Genomic DNA, 13,592 nt, shown 5'->3' with positions numbered 1-13,592 from the left:
GCTATAAAGCCTACTGCCCATAGTCATGTTGACACTAATGAGTAAGCTTGTTCTCTTTATTCTAATGTGTGTTTGGAACTGCAACTTTATAAACAGGGGTTCATTTGTGCAGGTTTGCGCCATCTGACAGGCGAGAATTATACAGTTTGCAAATTAACTCTACAGTATATACATAACATGCAATAAAAAACACTTTCCTGTTCCATGAATTGACAAAAGTGTACTGTAAATGTCCACAACTAGCACTCTTAACAACAATACTGTTGTCGCTTCTGGTATTGTTCAAAGAATAAGACATGAACCTCCATCCCCCAGCAGAAGAGAACATGAAGTGTACAGTATATGAGAGCTACTGTAAATCAGGATCAGTACATTAGGTCCATTTAAAAAAATGTATTAATGATAAGGTACCTTTCTGTCAACAGAAATGAACAATTTTAATTTTAATGTTTAAATGATAATGGAACTAAACATTATTTGTAGATCATTAATTATCTTGAATTCTTCTCACACAAAAGCTTGGCCAACTTAAATAAAGCAGAGAGAGAGAGAGAGAGAGAGAGAGAGAGAGAGAGAGAGAGAGAGAGAAGCTGAGAAATGCACTGAAATGTCCTCTACGGGAATGAAGGTGCAATTTTCAACCAGCTGGGAAGAAAGATGCGTAAAATCTCAGCAGCTCGTCATTACCATCAGTGAAACTGTGCAGTACCACATTGTTCTAGAACAAGGGCTGTAATTACATTAAAGTCTTGTTATGTGAAAACCCCAAGGGTACTGTGCTACTTATTGTAATCAGCTGTCATTCCAACATGAGAAACACAGACAAGTCTGAATACCATATGCAGTCCACTGAAAATAAAGTCCCCTATACCACTAAATTCTGCATACGATATAAGACCACTTCATTTATAATTGTACTGTAACATTTTACATTAAATGTGTGTTTACATAGTAGTTACATCGTAAATACATGTGTACTTACACATAATTGCAGTGTTATTATGCATAGTTACAACGTACGTAAAGTGTAAATCTTTTTGCACAATATATGTAAGTACACAATAGAATCAGAAAAGGGTTAGGTTTAGAGTTAGGGTTAGGGTAAAGGTCAGGATTAGGGTTAAATCATGCAAACACTTTGCATGATAACGTTGGAATTATGTGTAAGTACACATGTATTTATTATGTGCGCAACTCACTGCTGTTTATATTTTTATTAACAGTAACATTTACAGATTCCACACCACTCCATTGCTATACATCCCATGGCCTGACACATTCATATTCAACTAAACAGTAAACCAAACTGTATGCTAGGTGATAGTTAATATGATCAAGGCAAGATTTCTCTAACCTTAAAGATAAGAAATGATGGTAACACTTTACATTAAGCAGGCAATTTTGAGTGTAAGTGCTGAGTAATTACTTATGTACTTACAGTGTATTTACGGTGTAGTTACACACAGTTACAATGTAAGGTAATGTGTAAATACTTTAAATTATTATACATCATGTATAATTACACAACAGCATGCATAATTACACATTACCTACATTGTAACTGTGTGTAACTATACTGTAAATACACTGTAAGTACATAAGTAATTACTCAGTAGTTACACTCAAAATTGTCTACTTAATGTGAAGTGTTACCAAAGTGACTGCTCAGGGAACCCAAGGGCTGCATTCATAAAACATTAGCAGCCTCATGCTTTTTTATCAGGATAGGTTGTGTGAATATTAATGCTAACATTTACAGGCATGTGAGTACAGATGTAATAAGTATGCTTTATACATTGTGACACAGTGTTTATTGAAATGTAAATGAATGAGGTGGGGGGGGGGGGGGAGTCCAGTCGAAGTGTTAATCATCACTGCAAGAATCCCGACTGGAACTTGACTTGAGGCAGAGCAGGGAGAACACAGACTCTTGACAGCCCAAACCACTAAGATAACCACAGTCCATTTGAGTTCAGGAAGTGTCTTCTGTCAGTTTAAAATTTTATAAACAGAGCCGCAGGGATGACCGTGGGGAACAACGCAGAAATGTTTTGCTTCACCGAGTGGAAAACACAATCTTCCTACCTCAGCGACTTTCGATGGAGAATCACGGCAGAGGGACATCTGTTTACAGGAGAGAGCATTCAATTAACTGTTCCGTTGCTGTGTTTCTGAGTGCTGAATGAAGGGTCAAGTGTTACGAGTATTCCACCTAGATGCATTTCTGAACAACAGCATCTTAAATTAGAACATGTCTGTAGCCATACTTCTTATTTAGCAAAATTGAGAGTGAAATCAGGTGAAATAGAAAATAACATTGGCTGACCACACACAGCCACACGTACAAACTGAATTGCTGAAAATAGAGCAGTGGTCTATTCTAGCAACTCAATTGCCAATTGAAAATGTATTACCAACTCGAGTTGTCAATTAGTGACACATGGTCGGTTTTTATAGTCAATTTGAGTTGCCAAGAAAAAATGACTTACAAAAATGACTTGTGTATCTCTGGCCTAAGATTGGTTTAGTGGATCGACAATGTCCAAAGCGCAAGCCTTGATGGTCTGAAAGATTTCTGAGGATTATCCAGTATGCTAGCCAGTCACAGTCGATGTAACAAAGTCTTTGTTTTTAATACAAGCCTCTCATAATCACTGTCACCTGATGCAAGAAAATGGATTGTCATGGATAACTTTGGAGGCCAAACATGATAAACATGCAGGCTGGGCACAGGGCCAGCATCCGGGCAACCCGGGCAAGCTCCCGGGGCCCCGACACCAGAGGGGGGCCCACACACATACAGAAATGAAATTACAAATATTAGTAAATGTACTATTTCTATGCCAGCTATTCTCCTCAAGCAGCCTTTAGGTCTAGAAACATTTCGTTTTCACTAAACTAAACTGTAGTGCAGTGAAACTTTTCAGATCTCCCTATTTTTTTCTCTTTTCCTGCTTGTGTCTTGTTCCCTTTGTCCCACCTTTTCCCATTCCCTATTGGCTTCCATCCTAACCCGGGTCTTCTTAAAGCCGAAAGCTATTGGCTGATCTCGACTTACAATTATACAAATGTGCCAATTAAAGACATTCTATAACTGGCACATTTACTTTCTACCAATCGAGACTTTCATTTGACAAGCCTTTTGTCGAGCCTCATTATCGTAACGTCTGTTATCATCATAATGCCTAAATGTCTATTATATTTATATGATTTTAAACCATCAAAAATTAGACCTGCTGAACCTCTGGAACCTCACAATAAAAAGAAACACAAATCTAAATGTCAAAAAACGGCAGGAAAAGAAAATGTAAAAACAACTGCAATAAGCACAGTCATATTTTCTAGAACTTAAAAGTTCACAGCAAGGCCTCAAAAGATGACGTAAAAAACACACATTTCTTACATCCCCCAATAGCAGTGTGGCAGAGGGACGGATAAGGATGGTACAAAGTGAATTAAGAAGAATACATCAGTTAAGTACACTCTGATATTTCATACCCATTCCAAGTTTCTCTTTAAATAAATAATTATCTTTTTATTGGACATTACCTAGGTTGTTGTGACCTCACACCTTTGTGCTAGCATTATAAATAAATCACCATGATGAGATTCAAAGAGAATACATTTAATGGCTTCATACCAGCACACACTGCATAAAACAAATTAGGAAACATAGAGAAAAGAAAAGCACTGTCAAAATCAGATTTAAAAAAGAAAATCTAATTTGAAGACACCAGCAATTTTATGCTGTGAAAAATTATATTCGAAATGGATGGTATTTCTTGCAGAAATAAATGTAAGCTTGTTTTGGGAAAAAAAAAAAAGATTGTCAAATGAATATGTGAAACATAACTATGGGAAAAAACAGTCAGCTAAAAGTAGCTTACAAAAGTAATGGGTTTTATATAACTGCTCAAGATCCCTGAGTCCTTTAAGGCACTTTGGGATTTGCAACATTATTTGTGTGCATTTTCACATGTGTACATCCTGCTGAATAACATTAACCGGTATATTTTTAGAAAGAAAGTTTTATGCAATGTGATTTTTTAAATTTTTTTTTTTTTTTTTTTTTTTTTTTTAAATATAAAAAAGTAAGCATTTTATGCTAGCTGCAGTGTAATAACACAGTAATTACACATGCACATGAGTGGTTGTACAACAACAATACAAATTAAAAAATGAAGGGCACCAGCAGCAGACAGTGGAGAGGTTCTCTCAGATAGGTTTCCCTGTTTACCTTACACTCTCTTCTGATGATGACAAGCAACAGCCTGCGTTTACCCTGCAGTGTCATTCATTGTCAACCTCTCGCTCCTTGGTGTTTACCCCTTGAGATATATCATATACAACAGGCATGTACAGCCCAGATACAATATTCATATCAATGCAATTATCAGTTTACGCAATGATATGTAATAGAAAGGCTACTTGAAATGTCTTTGTAATTATCCATGCACACCCAAACTTATTTTGAAGAGCACTTTTTTGAGGACCTGTTCCTTTTAGTGTCTACTTAGGAATTCTTCTGTAGATTTTGCTTTTTAAATCTTTATAAAGACCACCAACTATACAAGCTACACTTGTCATTTTTTGTATGTAGTACTGTGCTGCTCTAAAAGAGGAACCTAAGGACATGATGGCTTTTAATCTTCATTCTTCTACCTGGATAAGTCAAGTGCAGGGAACAGAGCTACTTCAAAGAATTACACTCACCAATTGAAAAATAGCTCTTCCAATGTACAGCTAATTGAGAAGGACATTTTCAGGACAATCTATTAGAAATCAATTTGAAACACCTTCCAATTGCATGGCATTAGCTGGCACACTCTTGCATTTCCATCCTTCAGATATTAAAATCCCAAGACTAGGACTGTAATGTCAACAGATAGCTCAATGCAGACTTTAATTTACACAGTCATTTGTGCATTTAAATACACCATATGCAGCTGAGAACACAACACAGCCACTTTAATTCAAAAGCATACCATAGACTCATCAATCTCTAACTGCAAGGCTCTGTTAAAAGATGTTTGTGTATTTGTTTTGTTTTTATTTCAGCCAAGGCTCGTCTGCTGTTTGAAGCGTTTCTGTTTTGTCGTTTTTCATCAAGCCCTGTTGTCTTCAGGGAAGCAAGTTATTAAAAATGTGCCAGCAGCTGTGTGGTCAGCGCAATAACTCTGGAAACCTCTCCTCCCCCGCCTCAGGGCCTGCATGGAGACAACAGGCTCACAAACCTGATTCGAAAGGGATTTCCAGCCTTTGACGTCAAAGGGAATCCTACCACATCAATCATTCTTGTCTCCCTGGAGATATGAGTGATTCGGTTTCTTTGTTTCTTTCGCTTTTTTTAATAAACAAGTCTGTTTGTTATCTGTTTTCTTTTTTCAAATGTTATATATATATATATATATATATATATATATATATATATATATATATATATATAGTTTTAATCAACACAGAAGCAGGTGCATATTGGATACCTGTTTTAGCTCAGAGCAGGTGCTCTGGGTAAAGGTGCAAACTCCACGTGACAAAAAGCACAAAGCAGGAGAACACACATCTGTTTACAGTGTCTGATATTAGGCAGCCCCTTTCTCCACACCTCTTGTTGTCAGTATCAGTGTGACACAAAGAGAGGTGTCACTCTACTGGAAAGCATAAGCAACACTTCATACTGACTGTGTGAAAGGCACGTGGCATGTACAATCCTGTTGCATAAGAGGTGTTCTATGGCTGAATGTGGTCATATTTTCAGAAATCATACTTTTATATACCCAAGTTAGGGACCAACCGCTAATGAACAACGCATGCTCTCTTTAATGCTCCCTTTTGACCCCTTGCCTCCTTACGTTACATTCCTATCACTGGATCTTTATGAAAAGCTTACTGTGTTAAAGTGGCGGTACTCAAACAGGAACATTACAGATGCTATATCTCATGAACTTTAGATTTTTGTCAGTACAATATTCAACAAAAAAAAGGTTGCATGTGGAAAATAGTGTATCAAATAGTATATATGTGAAATAAATGCATGGGCCTAAGCCATCAGGCCTATTTGTTACACAGTTGCAGAGTATTCCTTCACATACAGAACCCTGCATCACAGCGACATTGTTTAGTGTGCCCACACAGATGTCAGCATGTCTCATAACTGTATATTGATTTATCATACCTAATGAAAATCCCTTCCTCTGTCCATTATACTGGACGCTATTACACTGCAAGTGCTGAATGGTTCATTAACCAATGTTTGCTTCATATTAATTCATGATGAATCAATGAGTCGTCTGCAAGAATAACAAAGAAGAAGGGTAATTATGTTCGGCTGCAGTACTTTGTTTGGTGTTCAAATTTGTAAGCCAACATTTTCAAAAGAGGTTTTACTTGTTTCCTGGTTTGTTTCTTACAAAGGCTTTAGATGAAATGTTTGTCTGTTTCTTACGCGTATCAGTGTCTGAAGTTCCGGAGGAACAGTTATGGAAACGTAGCGGGCTGTGAAGCTCTCAGCTACTATACACACTGAGCAGTGTCACCACAAGCCTGTTGAGTACGAAGCAGCAGCAGCAAACAGGCAGGATAAAACGAGCTGCTTCTTTAATTACTGAACATTCTAGAATGTCCCACCAGTGCGCAAATGAATTCATTACACTTGAAATGTTAGCAGTGTTGTCGCACACCACACACCTGTAACGAGAACCAGGTAGGATAAGTACCAAAATAGACTCATCAACTCTGCCACCTGCTGAATTGCTCATGTATAACCTTTTAAATACACGTCTTGCAGTCTGAAAGAACCGGCTTTGAATATTAATAGAGGCTTACTTCATGTTATCCGTGAAATAAATGAAGGTTAATGTGACTTTGATCTCCTTTGTGAAAACAATTCAGGCTGACACTTAAAATTTTTAAATCTATATTATTATTAATATTGAATAACTCTATTATGTTACCAGCTGTTTAATTGTGGGGCAGGAACACTGAACTGTATTAGCTGCCATTTTTGTCAGTTGAATTAATCAGAGGTCATTATGGTCCCATGACTTGGGTTTTAACCCTGGTGTCTTCCTCATATTCCCATACAGGTAAATCATCTCAAACAAGTCCTTAGCTCCAAAAACAAAATGTTTAATTTCAGTGGATCTGACCTCGTTTGAGGCAACTTTGCTGTATCAAACCCCAAGTCTCCCCTGGTGTGCATGCAGCCGTCTGAAACCTAGTCTCCTGAAACCAAGTTCTAAGCCACAGGGTGGCCTTGTGTTCCCTCAGCTTTAAAGTTTTAAAATTTTGACTAAAATCAAAGCTGAAATGAGCAGGCAGGAAGTCTGTCTGCACTGTTACGTGAAGAAAGGGAGATGTCTTCTGTAATCAGGACAAATAAGTCCAGAAATATAAACATGAAGGTTGGCAAATGTTGGGACTCCCTAACAGGGCACGAACCGGCAAGGAAATGTTTTAATCACTGTGCAAAAGAGGCTCGGGTGCAGCTGTAATTATAGAGCTTTTAAACATCATCTCCCAGACAGAGGTCCCTAACAGCAATACATCACAGACCATTGCCCGTTACAACGTTGACAAAATGCTTGTCTGCCTTTGTGTCGTTTGTACTACTGTAAGCATGAGGATTACCAAATATGTTAAGTCTTAGGTATGCCTGGGTCAATAAATAATGCCTCATTAGCCATAGGCAAAAAGAGATTGTGTGAGAGGTACAGTATACAAAGGTCCTTTTTGTTTTGTAGTTACCCTGGTGACCAGAACAGGTCAAATTCTGATTAAATTCCACATGCTGTGGTTAATCAAATCCCTCCGCCCCTATATATGGGGATTACCCTTGGAAAAGGGGATAAATCTTAATGGGTTTATCTTGCATAAGTATATTTGAGTAATCTACATTGCAAATGTGAGCTGAGGCAATTTATGAAAGAAAAGTATATTATATTTTTATCAATCCCGGTATCACATCTCTCTCATTGCTTTTTAATCAGTTTAATAATTAATTGGAGGTTGATGTATTGAAATTATTTCAATAGGGTGCCCCAGTATGACACAATGTTTGAAGCATCAGCTCCTTTTTCTGAAGTGCGAGAAGGGGAAAAAAGAATGAAAAAAGTTGTTGTTTTTTTTTTTTGTTTTTTTTTTTATCAGCTGCAGAATCCAATTAAAAGATTGGGCAGAAAAAAATTGGAACAAAGTTACATTAAAGGGTTATGAGCCAATTAGTGTGAGAGAGAATCCCAGTGTGGGAGGGAAACTCTAATTTATGTGAGCTGCAGAGAGGGGGGTTCCCCTGGATACCAGAGACTTGACAAATACTATCATGTTCGCAACTGGAGGGAAACAGTGCAATGTGTCAGAGAGCTCAGTGGCCCTTGTCTTTACTTGCTTTATCCCTCATTTAAGTAACTTTTTTATGAAATGATATTGTATATTACTATATGTATTATATTATATATGGTATCACCTGGTATATGATACATGGTATTAACATACTTCTTTGCTCTTTTCCATTTATACTTTAAAGCAATAATAATAATGTAGCCACTTCCACAGAGACAAGCAGAGAATAAAACATATTTATCAATAATATTATAATGTATTATACTGTGCCATAACAATACTATGATTTCTGTCTCTAATAAACAGAAGAGAAAACTTTATAGTCAAAGTTGTTACGGGCTACTGCTGCTAAACTTCAATTGTGAGTGAGATGCATCATTGTATATATGCATCCTGCTCAATTCTAAACATTAGAGAATGTATTGCTATTTGAAAGTAAGTTTAATAAGATAAGCATTCTGTCTTTTGCTGGGATTGAAGGTAAAGATGAGTGTTTCCCACAATATCCTGGTTTTGAAGCCTAAAAACGTTCTGGAGACCAGACCCACCACCAGGCAATGCAGTGAAGTATGTGTGCTCGGTTCATTCATTCAAAGAATGAAAATGTAACACAGTTAAATACTGTGGATACTTTAGCTAAGTGCTCCAGCACTGTCTTGGGTTCATCAAGTCTATTTCAAAGATACATGTTCAAGGGAGCTCCAGCTTTTGAAGCCATTGTTTCATTTCTACTGGTACACCAATTCCTGTTAGCTTTCCCAGCATTCAGATAAGTAAGATGCAAAAGTGCATTTCCCTGTCCCAGTGGCATTGAGCACCAGATGGGTACTGAAGTCCCCATGATACAATTAGCTGGCATCGGTAGTAAGGGAATGGCCCATTGAAACGTGTCACCATTTGTGTATTTTACAAGTCAAGCATATTCCCTCAGTGCCTGCTGAGACTTCCACTTGGCCTGCTGGGAAAACCACTGTCGTCTGGATGCAGGGGATCATTTGAGAGTGGGCTAAACTATTCGCAAAAGCATTCATGAGCAAAACTCGTTCAGCTTCTGTACTTTGGCCAGTGTTTTCGGTATTTAGTTGGGATAATGTAATTGATTTTACTATTGGCCTCCATCTCTGAAGAGGAGCTGATTTGTTGATGTCAGCTTGACAGGGTTGGTCAGATAAGCACTGTCCCACCCAATCTCTGTCTACAAATAATATCGATGAGGGAATGTCTAAAGATATGGGAACACAAAGTGATTTGTGGCTTGGAACTTGGTTTCAGGGGACTAGGTTCCAGGCCACTGCATGGTACACCAGGGGAGACTTGAGGTTTGATACAGCAAAGTTGCCTCAATATAGGTTTCCCAGTCTGCTGGAACCAGGTTTCAAGCCACTGTTCCTGAAAAAGTGACTTTGTGTTCCTCCAGCTTAAGAGTTTAAACTAGTTGAGAGGAAGCAGCAATAAAAATAAACTCATGATTGAAAATGCCTGTCTTGGTTTTTATTCAGTAACATTGAGTGAGGTAAGTTGGCCATTGAGTTGACTGATTTATGTCAGTGAATGTTTTTCTCAGGGTATTGCTTTGTGGGTGTAAGAACATGAACACGACACGTTCAAGACAACACCAAACAACTGGTGAGGGTTTCCTCCAAAGAAGAGCTGACAATAAGCAAACATGCTACAGTATGTTCGCAGTAGCTTGTGGTTATGCTTTACTTATGTGGTCTTGTGGTGACATTATAACATGTGTGACCAACCACCAAAGAATGACCATCTCTTCAGAATATTTCCATGTTTTTTTGCAACCATATATGAGGGGTATTTGTAGTATATATCTTGACCTATGTAAAGGACCTTTTACAAGAATCCCATTGCTATTTTTGTGTATCTTAGCAACCCATTAACATTGAAATATAAGGTAATTTGGTGTTAATGGATGTCACACAGTAAAATTGTAATAGTGAACAATACCTAATGAGCCCAGCTCTGCCGAAATATTTTTTGCAGTGTATCTGTCTTCCTCTCACATGATTCATCTTATTCATTTTTCCAGTGTAGCAAATAATTTCTTCTTTCTAACCCAGCAGTGCCAAGCTCTCCACAGTAATTATAGATTAATTACAGGGAATTTTGAGCAATTAAAGCTTTTGAAATCTACATATAATGAGCGGTTTCCCCACTGCTCGTGTAGTTTGTGAACGAGTTGCAGTGTAATTATGTCTATTTCTTTTGAATTCCGTTTAAATGTGGTGTTGTTTTTTTCTTTTTTAAATAGCAATGTCTTTTGTTTTTGGTTTTTAGTTTTCGTAGTCAAGGGGTTGACAATAGAAGGTATTGTGCATTGCTTTATTTACAATGTTATTCCAGTTATTCCATCTGTTGGATTTTAGATAGATACATTTGCATGTTTGTATTTATGTAAGTGATTTGTGATGGGGGTCCACTATGAAAGGCGCTATATAAAATAAATATTGATTTATTGATATTCATGGGCTAACAAGGCACTAATAAATTGAGACATACAGCAACAACTCATACAAAGTTATCGATCAACTCCCTTGAAAAACAAGAATTAAAACAGATAAAAGGTGATTCTTATAGTCATTTGAGAATGAGTTTAACATTAGGCATAGAAGTATCTGTATTATTGATGCATAGTCACACCTCACAATTTTCTGAGGAAAGTCCTCAAACAGAGGGTGCTGTGCCCATTGAACTAGCCTAGCCTTCTACTATGCCTCTCCAGGGCAAATTGGCAAGAACAGATGGGGAAGCTGGGCATAGCACTTTCACCTGTTCCATTCGCACTTTGACATATTTACATTGCAAGTTAAGAAAGTAAAAGGAAATTAAATTATACATGGAAACGATTGATAAAGGTAGCAAGGTTGTTTAATAATTCAAAATGTGTATTATAGCTCAGTACATGTTCCTTTCTTGTGTCAGTAAAAGTGAACTGCTTAGACGTGCACATGACACACCTGGAAAAAAAATAGGTTCATTGGTGCAAATTGGAAGTGCATTTTGAAACAAGTAACAGTGTACAGTAGCACTGGATTTCAACGGTTTGTTCCCACCCCATTCTTTAATGAAGCTGCACTTTCATTCTCTTGCTCAAAACAAGACAGCTGCACTTGGATTTTCTTACAAGTGAACTGTATTGAGTGTATCTCTCTCTCTCTCTCTCTCTCTCTCTCTCTCTCTCTCTCTCTCTCTCTCTCTCTCTCTCTCTCTCTCTCTCTCTCCATTGAGAAATGTGTTCTTAAAATATAACTTCAAAATAGAAAGCAAAACACTTTTTTTAGGGTTTGTTCCAGAATATAAACTTTACAAGAGAGAGGTCTGTAACACAAATAACCTGTGTTACCTTTCAATTATTTACATCTATTTTTACACTGAACAGTATTTAACACTTTTTTAAATGTTTTTTTTTTTAATGAAAAACTGTCTATGCCATTCTGTAAGAGACATACCTGGGACACAGGCTATTATCCAGCATTAACTACAGTTTCAATATGTCAGTAAGCCAAAGACAAGTTTTCTACTGCTCAATAAAATGAACATAAGTTGCTGTTCCCATAAGTTTAATAAGATAAGCATTCTGTCTTTTGCTGGGATTGAAGGTAAAGACCAATGTTTCCCACACAATCCTAGTTTTGAAGCCTAAAAATGCTTTAGTTTCATAAGAGAAGAACTGGAAACCATTTATTGATTGTCATAAAAAATAAATATGACTATGCTCTCTCCTGTCAAAAAAAAAAAGTACATAATAAATAAAGCTATACAGTTTCAGTACCTAACATACAAATACAATCAAAGTTTCCATTATAAAATAGTATTTTATATGCATTTTTGTAGCTAATGGTATATGTTGACTATGAACTTTAATATTTAATGTATAATGCACTGCTTATATATTTATATATGTCTGTGAATAATTCTGTCAGTATATTATGTTAATAATGAAAAAGGGCACCAATTACCTTTGCAGTCATCTGTCAGAGCTGTTTATATACAACTGAATACATGTCTGAATTAAAACGATGCTTAATGCATTATTAATATATGATAAATGGTAAGAATATACTTTACATATAATCAGTACAAGACCTTTAATCTGTGTGACTAAAATGCATCATGTCTAATGTTAAATTTACCGGTATGAATGTTTAGGCATCAAATATTAAACATATTGTGATAGAGAAAAGGCAAAAAACACTCCTTATCACACATAATAATATCTGAGGCAGAGATATACACTGTAATTTAATTAGCTCATATAGCTGTTTTTAATACTCTCCAAAAGGAATTCAGAAATTACATGTTTGATGGGTTTTTAGACTAACCTAATGAACTGCTGTCCCTTAGCCACTCTAACAAACTGGATGTGCATGGGGATAGCCACGTGAGTGAAAGTTTGAATATAGACCATTGTGTTTTTTTTTCCTCAGATTCTTGTTCCACCAATAAATCATATGGCCTTTCATACTTTTTTTTTTTTTTTCCAGCCTGTACAGAATATGTTCCCTTTGGACCATCAATAAATGTAACCGCTATACAACTGACTATCAGTCCATAATCAAGCAAAAGTAATAAACAGCACAAATCTCACTTGTGGTGCACTGGGTCACCCCAGCCTTCTCCTTGTTGCACATTACTTGCAGTTGTTATAAAGGGGCTGGCGTGCAAAATATTGATAACGGAATACTTGTGAGGCCGAAGACACACTAGAGGTACCCGAAATAGACAATTACCCGAAAGTCTCCAAAGGCTAATCCTGCTTGCTAAGCTTGTCTTCCCTCATGCAGATTTACCTGGGCTAACCTGACGACTCAAGGCCTCTCCCCTCCCGTTTTGACGTCACTAGCAGCAAAACTGCAGCAAAGCTCAAGTTTTTTTTTTTTCTAATGAAAAGTGACAGTTTATATGACGATAAGCGGCAGCCAGGAAACCACAGGCTTCAGGAAGGCCTGCTCAGCTCCTCCGAGGCAGACAGGGGATTTAAAAAAACAAACAATGCTGGACTCCTTCAGATCGAACATGAAAAAACTGCTTTAATGATTTATCTCCGCTGCAGTGGCATTCTCACTGAAACATGTCATGTGACACTATTTAGAGGTCCACACTGTAGTGCATCATGGGAAGTCCTAGGAGGCTATCTCAGGATCTTTTTTGTCAGGAAATCTTTGTGTAAAGCTGGCTGTCTGTTCCTGCTGACAGCACCGTCACCCACTAATAGATCAGTAAACTGGGATAGGGTC

Source organism: Polyodon spathula, chromosome 12, assembly GCF_017654505.1.
Source record: "Polyodon spathula isolate WHYD16114869_AA chromosome 12, ASM1765450v1, whole genome shotgun sequence".
Lineage (NCBI taxonomy): Eukaryota > Metazoa > Chordata > Actinopteri > Acipenseriformes > Polyodontidae > Polyodon > Polyodon spathula.
This window is presented reverse-complemented; position numbering follows the sequence as displayed.